The sequence below is a fragment of the Protopterus annectens genome, chromosome 5.part0 (assembly GCF_019279795.1).
Source record: "Protopterus annectens isolate FY-2018-M chromosome 5.part0, PAN1.0, whole genome shotgun sequence".
NCBI classification, from domain to species: Eukaryota; Metazoa; Chordata; order Ceratodontiformes; family Protopteridae; genus Protopterus; species Protopterus annectens.
This window is the reverse complement of record NC_056735.1, coordinates 530,345,061-530,362,969: the sequence shown is the minus strand read 5'-3', so window position 1 is coordinate 530,362,969 and position 17,909 is coordinate 530,345,061.

The following is a 17,909-nucleotide window of genomic DNA, read 5'->3' as shown; positions in this document are numbered from 1 at the left end:
GGCCTTTGCCAGACATTTCTTTATGGTTTTCTACAGGTGACTTGCTGGGTGAGGCTGAGGGGTGAGTATGGGACCCCCACATTGATGTCCATGCATGTGACCTATGACCCCCCAGTTTGTTAGCCCCCCACATATACTGCAGTGAGAATTGGCACCTAGGGGACTACTGCATTCTCTGGGGAAGCTAGTATTGGGCAGACATTTTCTGTTGTACCACATAGCTGTCAGTTGTCTGCTACTTTCCCAGTTGGTCACCCCATTCCCTTGCATGCATGCAGCGATACCATAGCTATACTACCACAACATATTACTCCATTCATTTATTGTTAAGATTACTGACTTACCTTGTGCCTGCGGCAGTTGTGAGGATAGTGCTTGATTGCTGACTCTGTCAGATGCACGCAGTACACAGCCTATACATGGTAAGATATGGGTAGTGTAATGTGTGTGGCATCCATTTTACTGTGTGTGCAAGTCAGACAGAGGTGTCAGTCCATGGGTCCCTACAGTGTCAGTGTATGTGCTATGTGTTGAATCTTTGCCAAGGCTTGGGCATACTAGGCACGCCTCCATATGCCTACAGGAGCAGGCTCAGGGAGTTCCTCCTCCAAGTCCCCCTATGCCTGTGGGGGCCTTGGCAATGGTGGGGTTGTGTGGCCCTTCTCTGTGATGTTCCTGCTGCAGCTATTTCCACAGGATCATATTGTGTAGCATGGCACATACTATAAACATGTGTACACATGTGGCTGGAGAGTACTGCAGGGCTCCACCAGATATGTCAAGGCAGCATAACCATGACTTGTGTATCCCAAACACACACTCTATAATGTTCCTGGTTTGAGCATGTGCCTCATTATGGCATTCTTCAGTGTGTGTGTGTGCATTTCTGATGGGTGTCATCATCCACAGCTCCAGTGCATAGCCAGCGTCCCCCAGCAGATTGCCATATGGGATGTCCCCTCTGGCAAATGCCTGGTACAACTGTGAGGCATGTCAGATATGGGAGTAGTGATAACTACCAGGGCTGCCAGCACAGATATTCATGATAATGCTCTGGGCACTGCACATGACCTGTAAGTTGATGGAGTGATAACCCTTGTGGTTGACATAGACTCTATCGTCTTCACCATGTGCTGCCTTGATGTGGATGTGCGTGCAGTCTATGGCACCTAGTACCTCTGGGTAGTCTGCTAAATGGTGGAAGAGACTCATATTGCTGGTCCTCTCCTCATGGGTACTGAGGAAATATATGTGCTCACCAGCATGTGTTTACATGACATCCAGGAACTGGTGGAGTACCCTGGATGCAGATACCTGTGAGACCCTCATGATGTCATAATAAAGACCAAACAGCTGTATCAAAAATCCACCAAAAAAAACACCACTGTTGAGCAAAAAAACCTTTATACGACACAAAGCTTTCAGGTTATGCACCCTTTCTCAATGCTTAATACAGGTTCATTAAGAAAAACAATTTAAATAAGAGCCAAAAGTAATCACATAACACGCAGCCCAAGAGTCATATGATCAATATAACAACTTGTCAAATATGTTTAAGACATACAAAAATGTACAAAAATGTATATATGAAATAAAAATACATAATTATATACATATATAAATACAAAAATACAAAAAATATAAAAAAAATATTAAAAATAAAAAATATGTATACTAAAACATCATTAATTAACTTCATTACTTTAACTTAGTATGCTGTATTCTAACCAAAATAGGCTTTAAAGAAACAGCAGAATTTAAACCAGGTGGAGTATCTCTTATTTCTAAGAAGTTTCCTATATCACCACCTCTGTTAGATGCATAAACTTTATCAATTGCCCAAAATTTAAAACTATGATTTAATCCATGCGTATTAATATGTTTAAATAAATCATTATTCTCACATGCCCTTTTTATCTCAGATTTATGCTCTATTATACGTTCGTTCAGTTTTCTAGTCATTTTCCTTACATAGAAAGAGGAACAGGCAGTGCAAGTTGCAAGATATACTACATTACTAGTTGTGCAAGTAGCTGATACATAAAACATAAAGGTCTTATTTGTTATTGGATGCACAAATACACTACTCCTATAGGTATTATTGATATCATTATGCATGATATCACCACAACAGCTACAATTTCGACAACAGAATGTGCCCTTCTTTTGCAATCTATGTGGGCCTTGCATATCTTCCCTAAAATCTTTATAACATAACATATTTTTTAATGTCTTCATATTTCTATATGCAAACTGTGGCCTGTTGCCTAAAATTGCCTTAATCTCATCAGATGCCATTAACACTATCCAAAATGTATTTATAACATTTTTGACCAAGTGTGTCATAATGTTATAAGATGTAACATATCTCACATTTCTGTCCCCCAATAAAACATGATTACTATTACTTATATACTCATCAGATGATAAAAAGATAGGTTTAAAAGTAGTTTGCCTATTATTTATTACTTTGGTCTTAACCTCAGTCAGGAGATCAGTTCCATAACCACTAGCCATAAATTCTCCACATGTATCATTTATTTGATTTAAAAAACGTAGGTCATCTGTATTTAATCTACTTATTCTAGTTAGTTGTGCCTTAACCACACCTCTAAAGACATGGGGGGCATGCATACTGGAACCATGCAGACATCTCCCAGCACTGACCTCTTTTTTATGCACGCTTGTATTTACTATACCACCTTGAAACCCCCATGATGTCCCCAGTAGGTCTTTTGAAGGTACCTGCAGCTAGTATCCTTAAGGCTATACATACTTTGGTTTTGACTGGGATGGTCTCCCCTCTGTTGGCTCTGGGTCTGAGTTGAGGCTGGCACAGCTCACAGAATTGCTGTAGTAAGTCCCTGTCCACCCTGTAGTGCTCTAGTATCTCCAGATCATGTAGCCCCTGTTAGGTTACCCTGGGTCTGAACACTCCTCTCCTTCTCCTTAGTCTGGGACAGTTGTCAGCATTATCCTCTTCACAGCTCTCAGCCTCTAGCACATACTGATGTATCAAAGTGACAGCATCCCCTAACATTTTATCAGTTAAAATTCCCCCAAGTGTGTACACCAGTGGTGCAGAGTTTGTGGGAAAAAACAGAATGAAGGGTGTTTGCATAATTTATACTGGCGTGCTGCAGATGTTGCCTGTGTGATTGGCTGACTATGATACATTCCACCTGCCAGCTATATTATTTGTACTTGAGTACCTTTATTCTGCTATTTCCTGTTTTTTTTTTCTTCCCATTTTCTCCCGTTCTAAGTCCTGTGGCATGCTAAGTAAACCCAGTGCTCACATGTAAACACTTTTGCTAGTTCCTGTTGTTTTTGTTTTATATATTTCTATTGTGTTTATGCAGTATTGAGCAGAAAGGAACCTCCCAGGGATGTGAACACCTCAGCATTTCTTGAACTAGTTCAGACACACCCCTTTGCTTAGCTGCAGTCAGCTGAGCACAAATAAAGGCAGCGGAGCTCCAATGTGCTTACACCAAGCATAACACACCCCCTTTTATGTCAGCTTCTTCTGCTGCTTACACTACATCATTATAGCTCCTACACAGTTAGGTGCAGGAGGATCTGGTCTCCCATTTTGCTATTCAATAAATTTTGCTCATTTGCATACCCCACTGCCTTAGTCCCTTGTTACACCACTATACCGGAGCCTATCTCCTTAGCTACCACTGGTACCTGTTATTGTTTTGGTTCTGCATGCTACCCACTATAATGGCAAAATTCATATTTCCCATAAAATTATCTTTTTACATTTTTTTTCTTATTTTCTGGACGATCTTGTTTGCGCGCCACTGTGCTACGCTTAAACAACCGAAATTGGCCAAAACAAAATAAACTTTGATTTTCATAATTTTTCAACTGTTTTCAAAGCCAATGGTCATATATTTGGCCATTGGCATGCCTAATACTCATAATAGATGCTTTACTTTGAGCTGTCATGCCCCCGTTTTGATTTTTGCAGAAATGTACATGGTTAGTAACCAAATACATTTCTGCAATGGACACTGCTCTGACACGGACGCCTGCCTGCTTACTGAATTGCTAATTCACCTCATTTGCATGGTTTTCACCAGCAAATGAGGTAATTAGCATTATTCACTGGTGTCCATGTCGGAATAGTGCTGGCAGGCTCGTGCACGCCCCCAACCTTGCTTACTGGATCACTCAGTGGCTATACTCAGTGCAGACGCTGCTACACTATTCTTACACAGTGTTTTGGCTTTATTGAATCCCAGCAAATAACTAAAACAGTCATGTCTTTAATTTAGTGCAAAGATTAAACCTTTGTTTAACAACAGAACAATCAAAGTAGTCAGTGATTTATTTGAAGCAGTTATTACATTCCATGCTTTTTCCACTTTTATGTTCTTCCTTTTCTGCTTTTTCAGTTTTTTAGGGGGTGTTTTCTGATCTTTTGTATTTGTTGCCAGATGTTGGAATAATGCTTGCCCTTTTCTTTCATGTCCCCTTGCTGTCCATTATTCTTACTGTTAGGTAGATCATTATATGGATAACAATCAGGTCAATTTCTATGCATACTAACATAAACAAAGGTTGCTAAAAAAATCCTTGAAATGGCTGCTATCACTGATCCTGAAATGAAGACAATTTGAACCTTGGCCATTTTTGGCTAAAGATAACCATGAAGTTATAGCAACTGGTCAGTTATAATGAATCCATCATCATGTAGTAAAGACTTAAGCACAATTGTTCATTCCATAACTTATTAGCAGGGCAGCAGTCAGACTGATCACTGTTCAAAGAACCATGACATATACTTGTCAAATGCAACAAAATAATTAAAAAGTATCATTCATCTTCATGTACTACATTAGATGTAGAGATGTGACTCTTATCAAATGTTCTAGCCAGGGTATAAATAATTATCAAATCAAAACCACTTTTATTTTCATTTTCTTTAACAAAAAGAAGAAACTTTCCAAAGTTGTCTGTGAAGCTACACGTGTAAAAGATTGTTAACAAGAGGTTACTCCTTTGTCAGCTTTTTTAATAGGAAAAGATTGTCATTCATATGTTACTTCCTTTGCATTTTTAAGCAGGAAGCCTGGAAGCTAAGCAAAATATGTGAGTTTACAATGTTCAAACAGACTAATGAGAAAAAAATGCTTTAATTTTCATACCTAACTGTAAGTGTTTGCTCGCTAAACTAAAACTAACCTTCTAATGTCATATATGACAACACAGCTTGAACTTGTAGATGATGCCATATGGTACTCTAGCTTGACAAAAGTTACTATGTCACATACTGGAAATCTTTTTTTTTTTTTTTGTTAATACAGTTGTGTAACACTGGAAATGATTTCACAAGAATTAATGTAGCTGCATGTATGTGTGTGGGTGAACTTGAAATAGCACTATCTACATAGAACAGTAAATGCTTTTGCCAGTACCTGTTGTATTGCAAAGCATAGCACATACGGGAAGAATAAATCAAAATGATTAAGAATGTGGTCTGGCTTACCTGTGACCCTGAACAGCATTAAAGCAGTACTGGAAAAATAATTTGAGAAGTTCTTTACAGTTGGGTGGATGATACACATTTGTTGGTTTAAATGCGATTATGCAGCGCATAAATGGAAGCATCTATACTTTCTGGGTGACCTACAGAAGAAGATTGAACTCTCAAGCATAATTTGCCCAAAGTTTAAACTACTGAAGATAGGAGTTCTCCATAGGAAACCACTGTTGGCAAGTTGTGCCAGAACTGATGCCCTTTTCAGGAGTTATTGTATCTCCCACCTCTTTCAAATTGGTACAGCAATATAGTTGATATAGCTATGTTTGGGGGTGAGGGGATATTGGCAGTCAAGGGTGGGGGCTTGTCCAGGCAAAACAACTTAACATTTTTTTTGGCATTTTTTCTTTTTTAGGGAGTACTGCTTAGGGCTTTCAATCCTCAGTAAGATGTGAATCATGCACTCATAGTGGAAGCAAACCTTTTTAATCAAGAATGAAAAAAATAAGCAGACTATCAGACAAATGCAGTGCCATGCTAAAATATTATAGATAGACGACACACACACACACACACACACACACACACACACACACACACATAATGAAAATCAGTGCACTCCAGAATCCGACTACTCTGGCTGGTACAAGTTTACCAGCTGTGGGGGACAAAGGCTGAAGTTAACTGTTAGAAAAATGTGTGTTTGAATACATGAGAAATGCTAGTTTAAAAGCAAAGTAGTATATAATGCATTTTATTCTATTAATCATATAGTAGTAAAATTAATTCATGTCTAAATGTGAAGTAGTTTTGAAACTGCAGTGTGGCTTGAAGCAAAAGCTGATCCCTGACCCTGACAGAATGCTAGCTTAGCAAGTTTTAATGTTTATGCTTTTCACAAGTGATTATCTGCTGGGTCAGGAAATTAAATGTGTGAAATAATGAAATCTTCTGCTCTTTCCTGTCGGAATGAGATGGCCTTGTATATGTGTTACTTAGATATCACGCAGCTGTGTGAGAAAGTGTAACAGAACAAAGACATGCATTAAAAGACTGAAGCTGCTATTGTATTCGAACTGATATGAAACCTTGAATAAATAACTTTACAGAAAGACATTATGACTGACCAGCTGGATAGCAAGGCCGTATTGTATCTAAAGGAAAAGTTTTTTTTTTAAATGTACAGCATCAGCAAACTTAATGAATGAAGAATTGTAAGCTAAAGTGATGTAGATGCCCTGTGACATATCACGTCAGAAAGGTGGGCATAGCTAAATGTTAAACCTATATAAAATTGTGTGCTTCCTGTTTCATGTCAGACAAAATTCTGTACTTGTACATTTTTTGCCTCCTGGTGTACACTAGTAAACTTTTGAATCTGAACCTCCTGTGTATTGAATTCTTAATTTTATTTAACAGTTTGGTCCTTTCGAGACGGAATTCCCTTGGTAAGCTGCAGATCAGAGCGTATCGGTGGTCGAATACTGCGCAGGAGAAGTTACCGAAATGGTTCTTCCTGAGTGAAAAGACCTCCGACTGAATTGTCGTGTGTAAAGAGGCTGGCCACTTTCTGATCTGTGGCCGAAGAGCGGAATTTGAACGATTTTCAATACTGGAGGCTCAGGTAGGAAGAATTTGCATTTTTTCTGTTTTAGATCAGGTACTAGGTTACAGTATATTGTTGTCAAGATTTGTTTTGCAGATCAGGGACAAAAGGAAGTACTGTATATTTGGTCATAGATCAGGGTAACAGAATAAGGTAGACAGTTATTCTAGATAAACTGTAAACAGGAACTAAGAAATTGATATCACGTGATAAAAATGGGTTACGTAACATTTTCTTTGACATGGGTAATCAGTGCACTAAAACCTCGCGAGATCCGTCCCTAACCGAAGACGCAAAATACATGCAATTACAACATTCTGATAACGTTATATATTATACAAAATGGGTTAATAAATATGAATTTGATGGTAAACTAGATAAACCTTCACTAGTTAAACTCCTTAAACAGCTTAAATCTGATACAGGAGGTCAGGCAAAAAAGCAACGCTAACTAGGCATTCCTCAAGCACACAGGTGGATTGAGGAAGCAAATCGTAGAGAACAGAAGCTTAAAAATTCAAAAACATTATTTTTAGATGAAGAGGATAATAACTTGGTAATAGCGACAGCTCCTCCTCCTCCTCCTCCCTTACCCCCTCCCTTACTCTTTTCAGGATATGAAGCGAGTGGACAGGCTGGTCCACCTCCACGTTATCCTGAAGTTTCAGTGAGACCACAACCATTTGTTAGAGATCCTATTGAGACTAGGTCCCGCACACGTAAAACACATAGGGACACAGAATCATACCAAATAGAGAGAAATCTACAGGATGAGAGTGAAGAAGAAATATGCCCACTTATAGAAGTTCCAAATCCTCAGGCAGGACAGGAAGGGCAGGATCCAACACTCTTAGTATATAGACCATGGACACCGGAAGACATCCAGAAGGCTATTGAGGGAATCCCCCATCCGAAAGTTAATTTTACGAAATTTTTAGAAGATTTACAAGGCATGAGGTTAAGTTACCACTTGAATGGGGAAGAAGTAGAAAAAGTAGTAAGACAAATTATAGGTCCAGATTGGCACATGATTTGTGGCACCTGGAATCCTCGTAATGCAGAACTTAGACCACTCCCACATAGTGACGCAGAGTTAGACAACAGAGTGAAAGGTCTGACAGACCGAATCTCTGAGAAATGGAAACCTAGAGCAGACTGGACTTGCATTAATCAATGCATACAACAGGAAAATGAGACAATAGATGGATATTATGCTAGATTATTAGAATGTTTTAATAATCATAGCGGTATGTCGGTTCCTGAGAACCAAACGAATGATTCTCCGTATAAACAACAATTAAAAAATGCATTTTTGAAGGGTTGCATTGCACCTATTAGTAGCTTCATTACGAAGCATATGATAGATCATCGAACAGGGAGGCTACAAGCCTTACTCGAATACGCTAGACATGCTGAGAGACATTTTAATCATAAAAAGAAAAAGAAGGCACAAGTCTTCACTGCTGAAGACGGAGCTGAAGTATTTGTATTACAGTCAGGTAAAAAGGGCAAGAAGAATGCCCAGGGAAACAAACAGTCTGATAAATGATCAGAAGATTTTGAAGAGAGGAAAAAGAGAGGTGAATGCTTCAAATGCGGGAAAAAAGGGCATCTAGCAAGGGATTGTAGGCAAAACAAAAAGGTAATTACAGAAGATAAAGGAGATGAGGACTGACTATATGATAGTGAGGATGCATCAAGTGAAAGTCAGAAATCATCAAGAAAAGTTATTAAACAGAAAACACATGTAAATGTGATAGAAGGAGTAGAGGAAGTGCAAATAGATATGGAGGATGAAGAAAGTGAAATTTTGGACTTAGCATTATTGAGCTTAGAGCTCTACTTAGCGGATACGAAACCGGAAGTTACACTTCTGGTGGAGGGAAGGGAAGTCAAATTCCTGTGTGACTCAGGAGCGTCACGAACTTTGATACACCCCTCCAAGTTACCAGAACATTCCGAATCACCTGATTATATACTGGTAAAAGCCGCAAATGGACAGCTATACAGGGAATCACTTTCCCATGATATAGCAATAACTGACCCTGTTTCAGGTATGACCCAGAGAAGTAAAATAGTTGTTTCTGCAAAGTGTCCAATAAACCTATTGGGCAGGGACCCTATGCAGATATTTGGCATAGCAGTAGTTCCAACTGTACAAGGTATGGAGGCACAGAGACAAATGGATACCTTTGTAGTGCGAACGGAGGGTGAAACTTTTTACTGGTACAGCCAGGACCTAGTCACGACTGGTCCAGGGGCAGTAACCGAGGAACTGATGAACGTAGCCATCAGTAAAGCCCCCTCCCTTGACACTGATCGACAGCATTTGTTACACTGTACTCTATACTACTGTACTACACCAGGACCTGATAGAGAGTATGAGCAAGAATTGTTTAGAAATCGTGCAACTAGATTGGTTTTATGCTTTGTACTGGGATACTGAGGGAACAGTGTAGTTAGCTGTTCATTACCTCAAGAATTCCTTGCATTGTATAGATCAAATCGGTTACCACATGTCAGCTTGACAAAGAACAAAAGTGTCAAATGGGCAGATTTAGGAGAAAAAGTAACAAGATGGGAGAAACAGACTGATTTAGAACTATCAGAACAAGGGATACAAAAACAAAAACTGAATTGGTTGACACAGACACATCCAGCTGTACACTTGCAATCTAGCGAGGACAGCTGATTAGCATTTTTATTAGAAGAAGAAGAAAAGACCTTATGTGAAATTCCGACAACTCTCTGGTCAACAGGCAAGTCAGATAGATGTAGGACTTATTCAAACAGCAGGACCAGTTACAATTACCCCAAAGTCAGCTTTTAGACCACAGAAAAGACAATACCCTTTGAGAAAGGATGCAGAAATAGGAATTAAGCCTATAATAGCAGCATTACTCAAACAAGGAGTACTGGTAGAATCTCCTGATTCACCATGTAATACACCCCTATTTCCTGTTAAAAAAGCAAACGGGGAATGGCGGATGGTACAAGATTTACAAGCTGTAAATAATGCAGTAATACCTAGAGCACCCATGGTGCCAGACCCACATACTTTGTTAAATGATTTAGAACCGCAACAGAAGTATTTCTCTGTGGTAGATATTAGCAATGCTTTCTTTTCAATACCTATACATCCTGATAGTCAATATTGGTTTGCATTTACATTTCAGGGTAAAAGGTATACATATACTCGACTACCACAGGGATATTGTGAGAGCCCAACAATTTTTGCACAAGAAATGGCTAGCAACCTGGCAGGATTTACCCCACCAGGAGGTAGTCAAATTCTACTTTATGTAGATGACATCTTGCTAGCAGCCCCCACCCAGCAACAGTGCAGGGAGGATACTGTAACATTATTGAAATTTTTAGCAACACAAGGACACAAAGTAAACAAAAGTAAGTTACAACTTTGGAGAAAACAAGTTAGATACCTAGGATATGTAATATCCAATGAAGGTAGAATACTAGATGAGGAAAGAAAAACAGCGATTTTGCAAGCACCCAAACCAACAACCAAGAAAGAAATGATGTCTTTCTTAGGTACAACTAATTTTTGTCGGAGCTGGATACCAAATTATGCTTTGGAATCTGCTCCACTGACTGATTTGATATATAAGACACCAATGGCAGCACAAGATATTTTACAATGGACAACTGAAGCAGAAATGGCTTTCTACAGGTTGAAGCAGTTGATAGCTTCTTCATTAGTTTTAGGACTTCCAAATTATCACAAACGGTTCTTTCAGACCATAGATTGTAAGCAAGGATATATGACATCAGTATTGACGCAACAACATGGGGACAAGCAACGCCCCATAGCCTACTATTCATCACAGTTAGACCCAGTGGCGCGATCTTTGCCTCACTGTGTACAAGCAGTAGTTGCAGCCGCAATGGCAGTACAGGCTTCGGCCTCAGTGGTGTTATTCCACCCTCTCACATTGAGAGTGCCTCATGCAGTTGCAATAATTTTACTGCAAGTGAAAGTGGCATACCTTTCTCCTGCTAGACATCTTTCATGTATGACTATACTGCTGAGCCAACCTCATATGACAATTGAACGATGTACGACATTGAATCCATCAACATTACTTCCAACTCCTGTGGAGGGCACACCACACAGCTGCCTGCAGGAAATTGAACAGTTAGCTTTACCTAGACAAGATCTTACAGATATGCCCTTGGATAATGCCGAGGTGACATATTACGTGGACGGCTCATGCAGAAGGGGTCCTACAGGAAGAATCTGGTAGGGTATGCAGTAGTTACAGACACTGAAATTTTAGAAGCTCAATCCTTACCACACAACTTATCTGCACAAGCAGCTGAATTGATAGCTTTGATGAGAGCATGTACTTTAGCAAAAACAAGTGTAAACATATATACTGACAGTCAGTATGCTTTTCTACAGTACATGTATTTGCACAACAATGGAAAAATAGAGGAATGATAACATCCAGTGGAAAACCTATTAATCATGCGCAATTTATTTTGGAGTTATTAGAATCTATTCAGTTACCTACCACAGTAGCTATTTGTAAATGTGTAGCTCATACAAAACAGCAGGATAAGATTTCAAAAGGTAATGCACGAGCTGATGCAGCTGCAAAGCAAGCAGCCTCAGACTCAGAAACTTTATTTTTAAATGAGGAATTACAACCCTCTGAGATTTTAGATTTAGACATGTTAAAAACAATGCAGATGCTTACTACAAAAGCAGAAAAACAAAAATGGGTAAAACGAGGTGCAATTCTTGAGAATGGACTGTACATTTCCAAAGAAAGAAAACCGATATTGCCGTCTAATTTATTTAGATATGCAGCTTTGTTGAGCCATGGGCAGTGCCATGTCTCAACAGGGGGGATGGTACAGTTAGTAAATCGAATATTCCAAACATACGGATACACAAATTACACAAAAAAATTTTGTGCATCTTGTCATACTTGTAGCAAGCATCATGCACAAGGAGCATTTAAAACCAAGCAAGGAAGTTTTCCTATACCACCATACCCGTTCCATACTATTTGTATGGATTTCATAGAATTGAATAAATGTGAAGGGAAGAAGTTTTGTTTAGTTATTGTAGACATGTTTTCTAAATGGGTAGAAGCTTTTCCAACCAAAAACCCGGATGCAGCAACAGTGGCGAAAGCCCTGATAAAAGAAGTAATCCCTAGATTTGGCATTCTGGAGAGGATTTATACTGACAATGGCACACATTTTGTGAATCAGACGATTCACCAGCTTGGGAGATTTTTTGGTATCTCCTTGAAGAACCATTGTGCTTTCCACCCACAGTCAGCAGGACTGGTGGAAAGGTACAATGGTACCCTAAAGAATAAGCTAAGGAAGCTAGTAGAAGAGACCCAAAAGAATTGGATATACTGTCTGCCTTTAGCACTGCTGAGTATGAGAACGGTTCCAAATGCAAAGGGTTTGACTCCCTTTGAAATGATTTTTGGGAGAGCATATTATGTGCCTCAGTGGAAAGCTCTCGTGCCTGCAGAGCAGGAGGCTGACAGTTCATTAGCTAGTTATATGAAGAAACTGTTAACAAATAAATCTGTTTTGCAGTTTAACTCTTTTTCAGATAAGGAACAGACCAGAGCGGTAGAAGCAGTCTTGGCTCCTGGGACATACGTCTGGCTGAAAGTGACGAAAAGGAAGAATTGGGCGAGTCCAAAGTGGGAGGGACCATACCAGGTTCTGTTGGCAACGCCTACTGCAGTTAGAGTGGCCGAGAGGGAGTCCTGGGTTCATTTGACGCATTGTAAACCGGTAAAGAACTTTCAACTTGATAAAAACTTTGAGACTGATACACAACCAGACCGAGATGGCCAAAAATAAAGCAAATAGAAGTTTAGATCAACCCCAGAGATGTTGCATAATCATTTTGTTGTGTGTACATTTATTAACTGTAATTGTGACAATTTTCCTCTTGCTATGGTTTATACTACACACAAGCACACAAGTGAAAGTGGGAAGGCGTGATGAAACGTCTATAGACTGGCATCCAAATTTTAACACATACCTGGCCATGAAACGTGTGTATGCAGAGACTATGAACGTTTCAAATTGCTGGGTTTGTACAGCTATACCAACAGCATATGGAGGACTGGTAATGTCCACTGTCCCTTTGGGGATAAATGAGACTTGGGAGAATTTACTTTTCGACACAGGAACTGTGAGATCACAGGACAAAATAGCTTTATTTTTACCTGTCACACAAAAAGGAGTTGTATGTTTCTATAAAAATGGCACCCTCCAGGTGGGCTGGAGCAATTGCAATATCACCATATCTTACCGATTTTATATTAAGAATAGTAATGGCAATACTTTTTGCAATACTAATTATGACTCGTATTTAAACTCATTGAAAACAACTATGAGTGACATTCAAAAAAATCCAGTTTTGTTTAAACAATTGTCAGTTATAGATCAAAAAATGTTTCATGCAGGGCTGATGCGTATTAGTACTAAAGTAGAAAACTGTTATTTTATTTGTGGGAAAAAGGCATATAAATGGTTACCTGAGAATTGGTCCGGCAGTTGGTTTTTGGGTTATTTGGTTCCGGCAATAAGATATACTGCAGAATTACCTTTGGGTAAGATACGAAACATAAGGGAAACAGCTAGAAAATCCGAAGGTCCAGTTAAGAAACCTGTGAATCCAGTTGGGAAGATCGAAGCTAGTTGGAAAGACCATAATTCAGTAAAAGACAAAAGTGAATTGACTCATATGGACTTGAGTGACGGTGTTATATCCTGGGCAGGAATACTCCCAGCTTATGGAGCAGTCAAATCGATCTGGGAGCTGAGGAAGTTGTCGAAACTTCTCGAAGTAATGAGTAATGCAACTTTTTCCGCCCTAGAATTGGTGACTGATGAACTAAATGCAATGAGAACTGTTGTGCTACAAAATCGGATGGCTCTTGACTTCACCCTAGCGGCGAGAGGTGGTACGTGCATGCTTATCAAAGAAGAATGCTGTGCTTTTATTCCTGACAATCGTCACGAGATAAATAACCACCTAGAGGTAATTCAGCAAGTATCAGCCATGACTGAACCAGGCCCAAACCCACTGATGGACTTTTTCCAGAATCTATTTGGGGGGTGTGGTTCCATCCTAATGAATATTCTAATTGCCATTTGTGTGGGTATACTCCTAATAGGAGCATGTGTTTGCTGTGGAATTCCCTGCATGAAAAGATTAATCAAAGATTTTGTTGATGTATCTGTTACTGAAACTTTCTACCAAGATATTGAAATTGAAAGATTGATTTCAGATGACGCTTTTCTGAAGTATAGATTAAATGACTCACCTAGCTGAAAATCCTGAGCGGAAAAGGCTAGGAGATGAAATGACACTATGCATACTTCAAAATAGAATAAAAAGTATTAATAGGGGGGAAAATGTTAGAAAAATGTGTGTTTGAATACATGAGAAATGCTAGTTTAAAAGCAAAGTAGTATATAATGCATTTTATTCTATTAATCATATAGTAGTAAAATTAATTCATGTCTAAATGTGAAGTAGTTTTGAAACTGCAGTGTGGCTTGAAGCAAAAGCTGAACCCTGACCCTGACAGAATGCTAGCTTAGCAAGTTTTAATGTTTATGCTTTTCACAAGTGATTATCTGCTGGGTCAGGAAATTAAATGTGTGAAATAATGAAATCTTCTGCTCTTTCCTGTTGGAATGAGATGGCCTTGTATATGTGTTACTTAGATATCACGCAGCTGTGTGAGAAAGTGTAACAGAACAAAGACATGCATTAAAAGACTGAAGCTGCTATTGTATTCGAACTGATATGAAACCTTGAATAAATAACTTTACAGAAAGACATTATGACTGACCAGCTGGATAGCAAGGCCGTATTGTATCTAAAGGAAAAGTTTTTTTAAATGTACAGCATCAGCAAACTTAATGAATGAAGAATTGTAAGCTAAAGTGATGTAGATGCCCTGTGACATATCACGTCAGAAAGGTGGGCATAGCTAAATGTTAAACCTATATAAAATTGTGTGCTTCCTGTTTCATGTCAGACAAAATTCTGTACTTGTACATTTTTTGCCTCCTGGTGTACACTAGTAAACTTTTAAATCTGAACCTCCTGTGTATTGAATTCTTAATTTTATTTAACATTAACAAAATTCAGTCACTGAGTGTACTCAACCTTTCTTTTGACCTTTATTAACTGGATGGGTGGATGTAACAAATCAGTGGGTTTTTATACAGTAGAAAAGTGGGTGATAACCTACCAGAAGCCTTTGCTCTGAGAGTTGCTGTGACTAGGTGGGATATTGTCTACCCACAGAGTTGGTCACAGGGTAGTTCTCCACCACGTTCTACAGTTACAACAATCATTTTTTTCAGTAAAGTTCTTGTAATGTGCAGATATATAGGATAAATCTTTCCTAAGTTTTAACAACAGAAACTTCCTTTTCTTTGTCACAAAACACCAATAACTACCAACAAAGCAAAAACTAAATAGAAAATAAAATAAAAAGCACTCTGATGAAGCCATCTCTATGGTGAAAGCGTTTAGTCATTAGGACGTTTTGTCTGTGTACCATTAAATTTGTGTGTCTACATTTGAGTTTGGATTTTTTATTTTATTTTATCCTTTTCTTTGACATCTTAATTGTGACAAAAGTAAAAGCACACAATTTAAAAAAATCACACTTCTATTGTATATAGTGTATATATATTTCTTGTGTTAATATTTTTGAATGCTTCCTTTTTGTATGTACTGTTTGTTTTGTGTGTTTTATTGGATGTATCGCTGTTAATATCTGAAAATTCAAATAAAGAGATTTTTGGAAAAAAAAATCACACTTACAAAAATCACACATAAAAAAAAAAAAAAACAAAAGACAAAGAACAAGTGGTAATACTAACAGCTATTTCTCTTAACTTAACTTAACTTAACTTAAGTTCTGTGTGCATTTTGTGTGATGTGTGTGTTGTTCAAGGAGAGGAAACATGTTTGTAGTGAAGTACATTTCTGTTCTGTCAGCACTTTCACTGGTCTTTGCCAAATCTGCCTGTTTGCTACTGAATATACTAAGATCAAGTACAACACTAAAATCATAAGCTTGGGGCAATAAGTGGATTGGGGACTAAGTGAATAAATTACTTTACTAACCCTTGAGGAACAGCTAGTATATATATATATATATATATATATATATATATATATATATATATATATATAAATATATATATATATATATATATATCGGGTCTATATTATATATTCAAACTTTCTAAACCTTGAATCCCTTATGTTCGACAACATATGATTGAAGTTTAAAAGTTCAAATATATAATAAAAAAAAAAACTTACCGTAACGGTGATGGCAGGGGTGCAAGCCCTGCATCCCCCACCCCCTTACTTAAATATACCAACTCCAAGATCGCACTTCAGTGCAGAAAAGGGAAATTCTCCCATTCTGCACCAAATGGCGCCATTATATTTAACCTTTGAACTCTTGAAATGTCGATCATATGGTGTCAACACTATGACATTCGACCTTTCAAGCGTTTGGAGTTCTAATAGGAATTTATTTATATTTATATGTATCTCTCTATCTATATATATATATATATATATATATATATATATATATATATATATATATACACACACACAAACACACACACACACACACACACACACACACACACACACACACACACACACATACATATATAATGGTTCTATGTTGTTTGGTTGAAATGTCAAAACATCAAAACCCATAGCCAAGACCATATGATCGATGTTTTGAAATTTCAAAAAATACAACAAAAGGACAAAACCTAAACAAAAAAACTTCACCTCTACGTGTTTGCAGGGGGGGAGATCCCCCCTGCACCCCCACCCCTTCCGCTACTTATAGATACCAACTCCGAGATTGCACTACAGTAAGGAAAACAGTCAATCTCCCATTACACATTGTACTGTGATCTCAATTCAAGATGTTCGAAGTTTCAAAACTTCAGTCATACAGTTTCGGCCATATGAGTTTCAACGTGTTGAAACTTTGATCAAACAATGTAGACCCATATATATATATATATATATATATATATATATATATATATATATATATATATATATATCAGTGACAATATAGTAAACATACATGGAAGAAAGGATAAACAAATGTAAATTATATAAATTCCACTGAGTTAAAGCTGGTCGAAGAACTTGTTTTCTTTAAAGAGCTTGAAATGATTTGTTACTATTCTTACCTGCTTGTTTGTTTTATCATCATAATGCATTCTTCTCTGGTTTTTCCATAATCTTTTCATGGTTTGCATTAATTTTTTCCTTTTTTCTGTTATTTTTCTTTGTGCAGTGTTCTGCCTCCATGTAATTCTCTGTAGAATGTCCTCTGATCTTTGACGTCATGTAAGGGATTCCACTAAGGTTGACAGTTCAGTGCATTAAAATGATTCTGAGCATCGATGCACTTTTTCTAATGATAGAGGTGATGTCCAAGCAGATGTTGGTAGTTCTAAATCCTTACAAGAATAACCCTTATTTGAATTCTGTAGGACGCAAGATGACAGTGATGTTGATATTGATGAAACTATGTGACCTAGGTTCTGTAAAAATGTAATCAATTTTTTTTGCTATGATTTCTAAATTAAATATATGCATATATGTTTTAAACTGGTGACTGCATTATTTTTATTTTGTGGTCACACTTACTGTTATCACTGTTGGTTCACAGCAGTGCGCTATTGTTGTTGTTAATGTTTTGAGTGGCAGCAAGTATATGTATAGGTAAA